At 40.3% G+C, this 12,014-nt stretch overlaps 1 long non-coding RNA gene across 1 annotated transcript; it reads left to right on the top strand.

The window, feature by feature from the left end:
* Nucleotides 1-650: 650 nt before the first annotated feature.
* On the top strand, nt 651-3,698 carry LOC109908181 (uncharacterized). Its single transcript, XR_002257632.2, has 2 exons — nt 651-996; nt 3,136-3,698. It is a non-coding gene; the product is annotated as an uncharacterized LOC109908181 (long non-coding RNA).
* Nucleotides 3,699-12,014: the final 8,316 nt, after the last annotated feature.

Raw genomic sequence — 12,014 nt, 5'->3', positions numbered from 1 at the left:
AGGTACTGTATATGTACCATAGCCATGTGGCTGTCTGTTAGTACTCTGTGTTGGTTGAGCATGTCTGACCAGTGTTACAAAGTCATAACCTGCTGGCCCTGGTTCTGATCAGTGGCCTGAGCAGGATATAAGAGCAAAGTTGACAGCTCACTTTGAGACCTACCTTAGCCACAGAAATGTGGGTCTTGGAAGGGGTGAGAAGGACAGGGTATATGGCCAGCTGTTCATTGTGTGTCACATGCACACAAACAAAGCAGAAATTACACTAAGCAGTTAATGAGATCAGATGTCCTGTCACTGTGTAGTCATGGAAGACTTACGGTTCCTGCCTCCCGCTCTACATTCCTCTCTGACTTTCACCCCTCCTGATGTCAACAACAGTTTTCCCAGATCTTATCCAATTGCATAGTGCAGTAAACAAGAGTGTCATCATAGAAAGATCATCCTTGTCTGCTGAGTGTAGGACTATGTAAAACTATGTATTTGATACCATTCCACTGATTTCGCTCCAACCACAAGCCCGTCCTCCCCAATTAAGGTGCCACCAACCTCCTGTGGTATACAGACAAGATTTACTTGAGTCCCAGCCCATGTGGGGTGGAGGGGAATGAGGCAACTGATGTACTGGCTAAACAAGCACGTTTCTCCCTGTCGCTGGCCCACACTCCAGTATAATAGGTGGCGGTAATGCACCATAACGTTGAAGGCCAACTGCCGATGAACCCCACAGAAGAAGACGTATTTTCTTTCAGTTGGACAAGAAAACATCGCACAGACACATACGGTGTAGTAGATTAAAGTATATATTTGCACATTTCAATACATGTATCAGCTTCATGAGCGACAATAACATTCTACGCGTGAAATGGAGTCTGCTTACAATCGGTTCGATTCATATGACTTCGAGGTGGATTTGAATTTCCAGAGTGGTTTGAAAAATCTTCAGGCTTCCAGCGAGGAAACTGTTTTGGGGATTAAATTATTATTTTACAATCGGTACGTGCTGCTGACATCATTTTACCAATCATATACATGAGCACTAACTGGTGAATACATAGTACTTTATTTGTTTATTATCAAAGAGTACGCTCAATAACTCAATTGTTTACATTTTTGTTCGTGGGGCATAAAACTGACTGATTCGGCGCCGCCAAATGTCACATCGATAGCTAAAATGCCGGCAACTGTAAATTAAAGCCCACCTACAGAATATTTATGTTTATTAATGGTTTTCCCAGACCAGCGATGTAGTAGAGGATAAACGCCGTTTACGCACCTTTTTTTAAATTTATGAAATAGCTTTTACTCGCCTTTTTATTTAGTTAATTATACTTTAACCGCGTATTATAGCGTCACTCATCTCTCTGTCCAACGGGAAAATTTGCCTACGAACTACCTTGGGCCAGACCTATCGTGTGACAAGTGGGTGAGAGGTCGCTGACAGTGGGATTTTTTTTCAACATCCATCGACTCCTGGGGTGTCAATAGACATCCCCATTCTTCCTGACTCGGAGAATGAGTGTACAACTGGTAAAAGTCGTTGATATTTCAGTCAGATGTCTAGCTAGCTATGTAGCTCAAGGGCTCTTTGGCTGTGAAGATGGACTACTATAAATTCTCATAACAAAATACCTTTTCTTAACAGTGAGTAGTGAGACAGACAGTGGTGAGTCAGGCTGCAATGAAGGAGGCAAAGGAGATACACAGCAAGAGGTAGCATTGAAGCAAGTAGGGAGAGAGGTTAGTAGTACAATGCTTCTCAAATTTGGGCTCCAGGACCCATGTGAGATCCCCTAAAATGTAAATAGTGTCCCATGAGAGAATCTTTAATCTTAATAAAACACATTAATAATTTGTTTCTCTTCAAATGGGTAAGGAATGCAACATTTTAGAATGAACTAAGGGCCTTTCACACTGTCAGAACTTCCTTTCATGTCATGATGTGTTGGGACAGCCTGTGTGAGCGAAAAGTTAGTGAAATATAAAAACTCTTATGTACTCGGAAACAAAAATAGAAAAGCAACAATTTTCAGTGTTGACTTACCACTCATATATGTAGTAAATAAGTAGTGAAACATATTATTGAGTAGAACATCTAACACCATTCCCAGACCAAACGTGCGCCATTGTGTGCAAATTGATTTTGTCCCTCCACACAAAACTCGATCACGACACGAAATATCAAAACAAACTGAACCAATTATATTAATTTGGGAACAGGTCGAAAAGCATCAAACATTGATAGCAATTTAGCACGCTAGCTAATTTGTCCTATTTAGCTAGCTTGCTGTTGTTAGCTAATTTGTCCTGGGCTATAAATGTTGAGTTGTTATTTTACTTGAAATGCACAAGGTCCTCTACTACGACAATGAATCCATACATAAAACGGTCAACCGAATCGTTTCTAGTCAACTCTCCTCCTTCGACTTTTCCTTTGGACTTTATATGGGGATTGGCATCTAACTTTCATAGTATTACCACGACAACCGGCCGACCTCAGTTCATCTTTCAAAATACCCACGTGGGTATAACCAAGGAGGAGATGGAGAGGCAGGACTTGCACCACGTTCAGCATCACAAATAGAACTGACTAATATTTTAGCGCTTGGCAAGGCAGACACTCATTGGCGCGCGTGAGCAGTGTGGGTGCAATGATTGAATAACGTGTATGTGTAAATGTATTTTGTAATGCTCACGCACGCGATGTGAGCGGTGTCGTCAGAATGTAAGCTAGTGATCAATAACACTTTTTCATTAGGTTTTTGCGATATACTGCCATCTTGTGGTGACTAAACAATTGCATATAGGAACTATTACAAAGCGATGGTCCTTTTAAAATAAATATTAGTGCTTGAAAAAGTACTTGAAAGTCTTGCCACTGTCTGTTTGAACCCTGTAATGGGATATTTCATTAGAGCAAATGTACTTTTTATTTTCAAGAGGAACATTTGTTTACAAGTCTCCCAATAGTAGATCCTAAGTTTTTCTGTTGACAAAAGTAAAACAGTTGTACTCTCCTCTGTAAGCCATTTTCTTCGAAAACCATGAGGTATTGAAATGACCATGGTTATACATCTTAAAGATTGTGACTATTTGTTTGTTTTTCACATTCTTCATTGTATTTATCCTTGCTAGATTTGTCGAGCCCATTGACTTGGATGGGTACAAACAATGGCGTGTAAGTTCTACTGCCCTGTCCTCGACATCCTCCATGGGTGACAACATTGAACAGTTGGAGAAGTTCGACCACTTGACTATTGCAGATTCAAATTCTGATATTTGTGAAAGTACCACTGGTGGGACCTCAGCGAAGACAGATGCAGCCCTTTCATTCGAGGAAGTGTTCCGGCTAGTCCAAGCAGGAGAGGAGGTCCCAGGCCTGTCAAAGCTGGACATAAAACCTAATAACCAAACTCCAACTCCCTCACAGATGGAGAGGAGGCCAAAACCCTGGGAGAACTCTTAAGACACACATGTGACTTGTACACATGACTTTTTCCCCTACTGTCCACCTTTGAAGAAAAGTTCATTTTTACCAAGCTGTTAATATCCTCTAAACTTGCAATAAAAATATTTGCTTTTTTGCTTTTCACCATTTGATCAAATAAGATAAAAATCGTCATTGCATTGCATTGTTCCTGTATAACTTTCTCAATCTGATCTGTCTAAAACAACTACAACAAACATGTTAAATAGTTCCAGTTTGACTCCTTTTATTTCTGAGGATAGTGTATTCAGCGAGGGTGATATTAGCACCTTGGAGTTGCTGGTTGTGAAGGAGCAGCCATGTAGTGTGAGTGGGGCCAGCGCTTAGTGTTCATCTTCTGCTTGGTGGCAGTGTCTGCCCTTGTGACCTGTGCTGATGGTCCTTCAGAAGCTCTGGGATGGGGGCGGGGCTGGGTGATGGGGAGCAGAATGCTGTAGGGCATGGCCTTGTAAACTGTCAACTACAGAGAGACAAAGACACAAAATAAATAAACAGGCACATCCGTATCCCTTTTGATTTTGAACAACAGAGATAGTGACTAATACTCTCTAAAAAAATGACAGAGCACTACACATCTGAGGCCAGGAAATGGTCCCATAGAGTCAGATGTAGGGTCTTTACTATATGTCGTCTTCTTACCTGCTCTTGACTGCTGAAGGTTGGAGGTCAGAGGCAAGGAACGCAACACTCAATCGTTAGGCAAAGTAACCACACAAGAAAATGTGAGTTGCAGTCAGTACTTTAATGTGATGTGTGTAGTAAAAGTGAGTCACCCAGTAAAATACTACTTGAGTAAAAATATTTGGTTTTAAATATACTTTAGTATCGAAAGGAAATGTAATTGTTAAAATATACTTAACCCTTGTGTGGTGTTCATGTTTTTGTTATTCACCCAATGTTTGCGGGTCTGATGGACCCACAACATTATTGTTTAAAAAAAATACAGCCATTACAATTGACATAAAAATACTTAAGAATACTTAGATGTTGACTTATATCAATTACAAGCAGTATAGACAGCATACATGGTTAATATTTGCCATTTACCTCTGCTAGATCACGTTTGTCAATAAAAGCGCTATTAGTTTTATAAAATTAGATTTTTTGTTAAAAATAATTTATAATCAAGACATGGGTGGAATAATCATGTATATCTTGAACACATATAAATGAAACAAGGTTTTTATCACTATTGATGTTTATTGCTTTGAACTGAACAAATTGGACAAATTTTACATACAGTATTTTATGGAAATTATAAATGAGACCCATTGAAAACAAATTAAGGCTGGTCTACACACCACACGAGGAACAGAGTTTTACTGCGTGTGTGTTGCAAATGTATTTCTTGCACTTGATGCATGTGTACTGTGTCTTCCTGTCTTTCTTGGGTCCACGCACATTGTAGCGCTTCTTCTTGTTGCTACCGGCTGCAATCTAGAATGATGAAAACACTTAGTTCAGGAATTTGACTAACATCTCACTCATTCACATATATTGTTACAGTAGGCCAAGGTAGGAGAGTCAGACCCGCACACATGAAACAACATCACTCACACTTACTTCCGGTATGGGAGTTGTTGGTTCTGTGGGTCGGGTGGATGGGGCATCCTCATCCTGAATCCTCCTCACACTAACTATAACCTTAACACTTTTAGCTAACCCTAAACTTAATCCCTAATCCTAACCCCAACCCCTAGCCTAGCTAAATTTAGCCAGCTAGCTAATGTTAACCAATTAGCTACCTAGCTAAGACTTATAACTTATAGTACATTTTGCAAATTTGTTAAATACAATTTGAATTGTAATTTGTAACATATCATACGTGATGGACATCCACAAATTAATACATACCATACAAAACGTAACATACACTATATGACCAAAAGTATGCGGACACCTGCTAGTCAACATCTCATACCAAAATCATGGGCATTAATGGAGTTGGTTCCACCTTCGCTGCTATAACAGCCTCCACTCTTCTGGGAAGGCTTTCCACTAGATGTTGGCACATTACTGCGGGGACTTGCTTCCATTCAGTCACTAAAGGCTGTCATTGTAAATATGAATTTGATCTTAACTGACTTGCCTGGTTAAATAGAAGAAAAAATAACATTTAGTGAGGTCAGGCACTGATGTTGGGTGATTAGGCCTGGCTCGCATTCAGCGTTCCAATTCATCCCAAAGGTGGTCGATGGGTTTGGGGTCAGGGCTCTGTGCAAGCCAGTCAGGTTCTTCCACACCGATCTCAACAAACTATTTCTGAAACAGGAAAGGGCCTTCCCCAAACTGTTGCCACATTGTATGCTGTAGTGTTAAGATTCCCTTCACTGGAACTAAGGGGCCTAATCCGAACAATGAAGAACAGCCCAAAGACCATTCTTCCTTTTCCACCAAACTTTGCAGTTGGCACTATGCATTGGGGCAGGTAGCATTCTCCTAGAATCTGCAAAACCCAGAGTTGTCCGTTGGACTGCCAGATGGTGAAGCGTGATTCATCACTCCAGAGAACGCTTTTCCACTGCTGCAGAGTCCAATGGTGGCGAGCTTTACACCTGTCAGCAACGGTGTGGCTGAAGTAGCCGAATCCACTAATTTGAAGGGGTGTCGACATACTTTCGTATATATAGTGCAGGGATCATCAACTAGATTCATGCGTGCCATTTTTTTCTTGAGTGGATGGTTGGGGGACTGGAACATAATTACAAATGATTTGTAGACTGCAAATTGCCCACAAGAAACCCAAACAGATACAATATTTGACTAAGCATAATAATTTCAAACCTTGCTTACATTTGTATTTGATCAGGTGTCTTTCTGTTTTGCGTGGAAATACTTAGGAACAGATTTCCCAAATGAAAAACACTTGGAGCTGATTTCCTGGTGTTTACACATGTTTTTTATGTCCAACAATGAAAAAGCAATATACATATATACGTATATATATTAAATCAGCTAAATAAAACCAGCTGCAGGCCAAAACCGGGGAATCCTGATATAGTGTATCATACTAAGTGTTTCAGATTTACAGTATGTACAGAATAATACGAAATGCTCTGAGACCAGGTTGGTTCCAAAGGCCCAGACCATAATGACTGACCATAGCCACACCAAATGTTTTAAAACGTCTCCTGCTGAACGCGCCTGAGAACGGCAGCGTGGAGGAGAATAGTCAGGATGTTATAGGATGAACAGGGATGAAACATTGGCTGTCGGGGTTCCGCAATACAAAACTATGTTGAAAGGATATAAGACATATTTCATGAACCAAAACAATATTATTCAAACATTAATGTGCATTTTGTTATAGAGCGGGTGATCGGCATCTTGAAGGGGAGGTTCCATATTCTTGATGGGCTACTTCCTTTTCAGTTTGTGAAAATAGGGAGTTTTTTTCAACTTTGATAAATATGTCAGCAAGTGTGGTATTCAACAATAACATGTTGGGGGGTGGGTAGTGTCCAGACTCCTAATTCAAGAGCTCAAATTAAAGAAAAATCTTAACATGAAAATCAAAGCAGTATACCTGGTCAGCTTAGTCAATTAAGCCAAATCATCTGTTATTGTTAGCTCATTAGACACATTCCTTAGTGTTGATATGATTGACTTAATACATGTCCCAGCATCTACCTTACTGAACTGCTCTCCACCCTGCACTGTGTGTGAAAAGGCAATGCAACAATGCTCTCCCTCAACGTGAGCAAGACAAAGGAGATGATCGTTGTCTACAGGAAAAGGAGGGCCAAACACGGCCCCATTCAAATCGGCGGGGCTGTAGTGGAGCGGGTCAAGAGTTTAAAGTTCCTTGGTGTCCACATCACCAACAAACTGTCATTGTCCAAACACACCAAGGAAGTCGTGAAGAGGGCACGACAAAGCCTTTTCTCCTTCAGACTGAAAAGATTTGGCATGGGTCCCCAGATCCTCAAAAAAATCAACAGCTGCACGATCGAGAGCATCCTGACCAGTTGCATCACCACCTGGTATGGCAACTGCTCGGCATACGACCGTAAAGCGCTACAGAGGGTAGTGCATACGGTCCAGTACTTCACTGGAGCCAAGCTTCCTACCATCCAGGACCTATATACTAGGCGGTGTCAGAGGAAGGCCCAAAATATGGTCAAAGACTCCAGTCACCCAAGTTATAGACTGTTCTCTCTGCCACCGCCCGGCAAGCGGTACTGGAGCGCCAAGTCTAGGTCCAAAAGGCCCCTTAACAGCTTCTTCCCCCAAGCCATAAGACTGCTGAGCAATTAATCAAATAGCCACCTGGACTATTTACATTGACCCCCCCCCCTTCACACCTACCTACTGTACATGTACAAATTACCTCGCCTAATCTGTATCCCCGCACATTGACTCGGTACCGTGTACAGGTGTAGTCGGAAGTTTACATACACTTAGGTTGGAGTACTCCACACACTTCTTGTTAACAAGCATAGGTTTGGCAAGTCATTTAGGACATTTACTTTGTGTATGACACCAACAATTGTTTACAGACAGATTATTTCACTTATAACTCACTGTATCACAATTCCAGTGGGTCAGAAGTTTAAATACACTAAGTTGATTGTGCCTTTAAACAGCTTGGACAATTCCAGAAAATGATTAAGCTTAAGAAGCTTCTGATAGGCTAATTGTCATCATTTGAGTCAATTGGACGTGTACCTGTAAATGTATTTCAAGGCCTACCTTCAAACTCAGTGCCTCTTTGCTTGACATCATGGGAAAATCAAAAGAAATCAGCCAAGACCTCAGAAAAAAATTGTAGACCTCCACAAGGAGGAAAGGCCGCTCAGCAAGGAAGAAGCAACTGCTCAAAAACCGCCATAAAAAAGCCAGACTACGGTTTTCAACTGCACATGGGGACAAAGATGGTACTTTTTGGAGAAATGTCCTCTGGTCTGATGAAACAAAAATAGAACTGTTTGGCCATAATGACCATCGTTATGTTTGGAGGATAAAGGGGGACGCTTGCAAGCCGAAGAACACAATCCCAACTGTGAACCACGGGGGTGGCAGTATCATGTTGTGGGGGTGCTTTGCTGCAGGAGGGATTGGTGAACTTCACAAAATAGATGACATCATGAGGTAGGAAAATGATGTGGATATATTGAAGCAACATCTCAAGACATCCGCCAGGAAGTTCAAGCTTGATCGCAAATGGGTCTTCCAAATGAACAATAACCCCCAAGCATACTTCCAAAGTTTTGGCAAAATGGCTTAAGGACAACAAAGTCAAAGTATTGGAGTGGCCATCACCAAGCCCTGACCTCAATCCTATAGAACATTTCTGGGCGGAAATGAAAAAGCGTGTGCGAGCAAGAAGGCCTACAAACCTGACTCAGTTACAGCAGCTCTGTCAGGAGGAATGGGCCAAAATTCACCCAAATTATTGTGGGAAGCTTGTGGAAGACTACCCGAAACGTTTGACCCAAGTTAAACAATTTGAAGGCAATGCTACCAAATACTAATTGAGTGTATGTAAACTTCTGACCCACTGGGAATGTGATGAAAGAAAAAGCTTAAATAAATTAAATTTCATATTAAATTTCATATTCTTAAAATTAAGTGGTGATCCTAACTGACCTAAGACAGGGAATTTTTACTAGGATTAAATGTCAGGAATTGTGGAAAACTGAGTTTATATGTATTTGGCTAAGGTGTATGTAAACTTCTGACTTCAACTGAATATAACCTCGTTATTGTTATTTTATTGTGTTACTTTTTATTTGATTTATTACTTAAGTTTATTTTGTAAATATTTTTTGAACTGCATTGTTAAGGGCTTGTAAGTAAGCATTTCACGGTAAGGTCTACACCTGTTGTATTAGGCTCATGTGATAAATAACATTTGAATAGATTTTTGTAGACTCTGCTTCTATCTCCTGAGAATGCAAAACATGAATTGTGACATCATTTATTATGTTATTTGTCATGTGATTCAGACAAAACAATGAATTTCAATAAAAATCTGATCATGTTTTACCTTAGTTATACTTTTTCTATTTATACAGAATAGTCTTTTAATGAACCACAATGTGTTTTACCTGAACCTCCTTGTCCATCTCTTGTGCTGAAGTTCCAACAAGCCACGGTTAAATGTGCCTTGCACAGAATCTGCTGATGGTGTCCACTGCCTTAATGATAAAATCCTCATATCGTGGGACACGGAAAATTAAACTTTGCTGGGGAGTCCAGGTGATAAAATCAGCTTGACAGACAAACATCTGCAGCTGCACCTGTGAAAACAAATGGGAAAAAGTAGCATGCACCTCAGCCCCATGACAGTCTAACAGTATAGGCTCTATCATGGGGCTGACCTTCAGGCTGGTGTAATTCCACTTAATTTTATATGACGCTGACGTATAATGGTAGTAAGATTAAAATTGCACAGTGACCATACCTGAGTGTAGCAGGAGGAAAATAAAGTATTGAGATGTCCCCTGTTGTCTTCTCACCAGTGGTCAGTTGAGTGGTCATTTGCCCATTTAAAGGGATACTTTGACCCAAGTACTCCTTCGCCACAGCACACACATGATATGAATCCATCACAAGAAAAGTCTATATATGGCATGTCTTTAAAATTCTACAGCCTGCCTTTTCCGCTTTCAAGTTAAAATGCATCTTGCATACCTGGTCTGATACTATCTTTGTAGAGGTTTGTTATATGGCAGTGCTCAGACCTAATGCTTATTTGTATGTCCACCTCATGGTCCTTGCCCCATAGAATGCATGGTGTTTTGAGTTGGTTGTCAACTGATTGACTTTTGCAGAGGTCTTTAATAAGTGCTTGGAATGGTTCTTCCGGTGATGTGTGAATAACCATGTGTGCAGAGGAGCCAGTGATAAGTCCTGCTCTATGTTGGTGCCAAGCCTTACAGGCAGCCTGACCTTTTGTTTCTTCCTCCACCTGAGAAACTTGCTCATCTGTAAAACCTTGTAGACTATTGTCATGACGTTGCCCTGTTGGTGAGGTTTATGACCCACATAAATACCTTCCCCCCTTTTCTCTCTCTACTCTACAGAATACACTTTTTGAAAGCCCTTTTTTTAACATAGAGAGAGTATGATAACATCAAAAGGTTGGGAATGGAACAATATTTCGATAATCCAACCAGTTTAAGGTATCCGTTGGTACTTAAAGAATATGATGTCAGATCAGTTGTCGTCTGAGACATTATTACTGATGATAGAACGACATAAATTGTGTCTTGGAAAGTCTACACATTCACATGGAATTGTCATGCAATTTAAATGTTTAAATATGAAACTGTTTGTGAAAATATTAAATGTAATTTTAGTTTTAAAATGGGAGAATTGTTTTCATAAGTAAAATATGCTCACTCAGTGGCCACGCCCACGTGAATAGGCATGGGTTGGAAATTATGAACCAACCTCTTTTCTACATTTCTATAAGAGCCCCCGTGACCCAATTCACGGCTGACTAAGCCAACCTCAGCGTGAGCTCTGGTTGCGAATGGTTGAACGACTATAACCTAACGAAATTAACATTGTGTTCTCGATGATGTGAGGACTGATGTCCATACATTTTAAAGAGTGAATTTCAACGTGGAGTTGACGATCGCCACGCTGGAAGGATGAATTTGGACTATACTAGCCAGAATATACCATGATACTATAGTATGGCAACTTGGTATGAACATTGAACTCTTATTCACTAAAGGAAGTGATACATCCTAGACATCGAGTTATCAGGAGCAGCTGTAAACGTGCGTGGCCTAGGAAAGGACGGATAATCTCTTCAGAACGACAGGGTACTACAAAGTATCCGTTCTACCACACGACGACAGACTACAACGTATCCGCCCAGAAATATTCTTCAAAAGACAAGGGAGATCTCTGCTGGGCAACCCAGCCTTCCATCTTCAACCAATCTATCGAAGCGCAGCTCAGAGTAAATGTATTTCTTGCATTTTCCTTTTCCAAATGGGCGGTTATGTAGAATGCATAAAATTCTGTATTTACGATAGCATAGCTTCATAAGGTCCGATAGAGACCCAATGCTTTTGTTCCTCAGTCTTCCCACTTTCATTCAAACCCAACCCTCTTTCTTTGTGTAACCAGCCGTCATATCGATTTTCGTCCACTAGAGACGTTTCCTTTTATGACATAATTAATAATCAATGTATGATCCATCCTGTGTAAATGTAATTCTGTATGACTATTTAGGTATTTAGTAAATAAATATTTAAACCAAATGTATTGCTGATTCAACTTGTTAGCCAGGGTTCAAGAATTTTGCAACATTCAGATGAGACTGAATAAGGTGACGATGAATAAATTGACTGCTATTGATATAAAATATTACCAGGTCTTTAAGAGTTTATTCGGAAGACAACAGCTCTATAAACATTCTTCCGTGGTGCCCCGACTTCCTAGTTAATTATATTTACATGATTAGTTTAATCAGGTAATATTAATTACAGATAATTGAAATAGCATGTCATATCATTTAATCCATAGTAAAGACATGACAGTATTGAACCAGGGTTTGGTTGTGAAA

This window comes from Oncorhynchus kisutch, linkage group LG17 (assembly GCF_002021735.2).
Source record: "Oncorhynchus kisutch isolate 150728-3 linkage group LG17, Okis_V2, whole genome shotgun sequence".
Lineage (NCBI taxonomy): Eukaryota > Metazoa > Chordata > Actinopteri > Salmoniformes > Salmonidae > Oncorhynchus > Oncorhynchus kisutch.
This window is presented reverse-complemented; position numbering and strand designations above follow the sequence as displayed.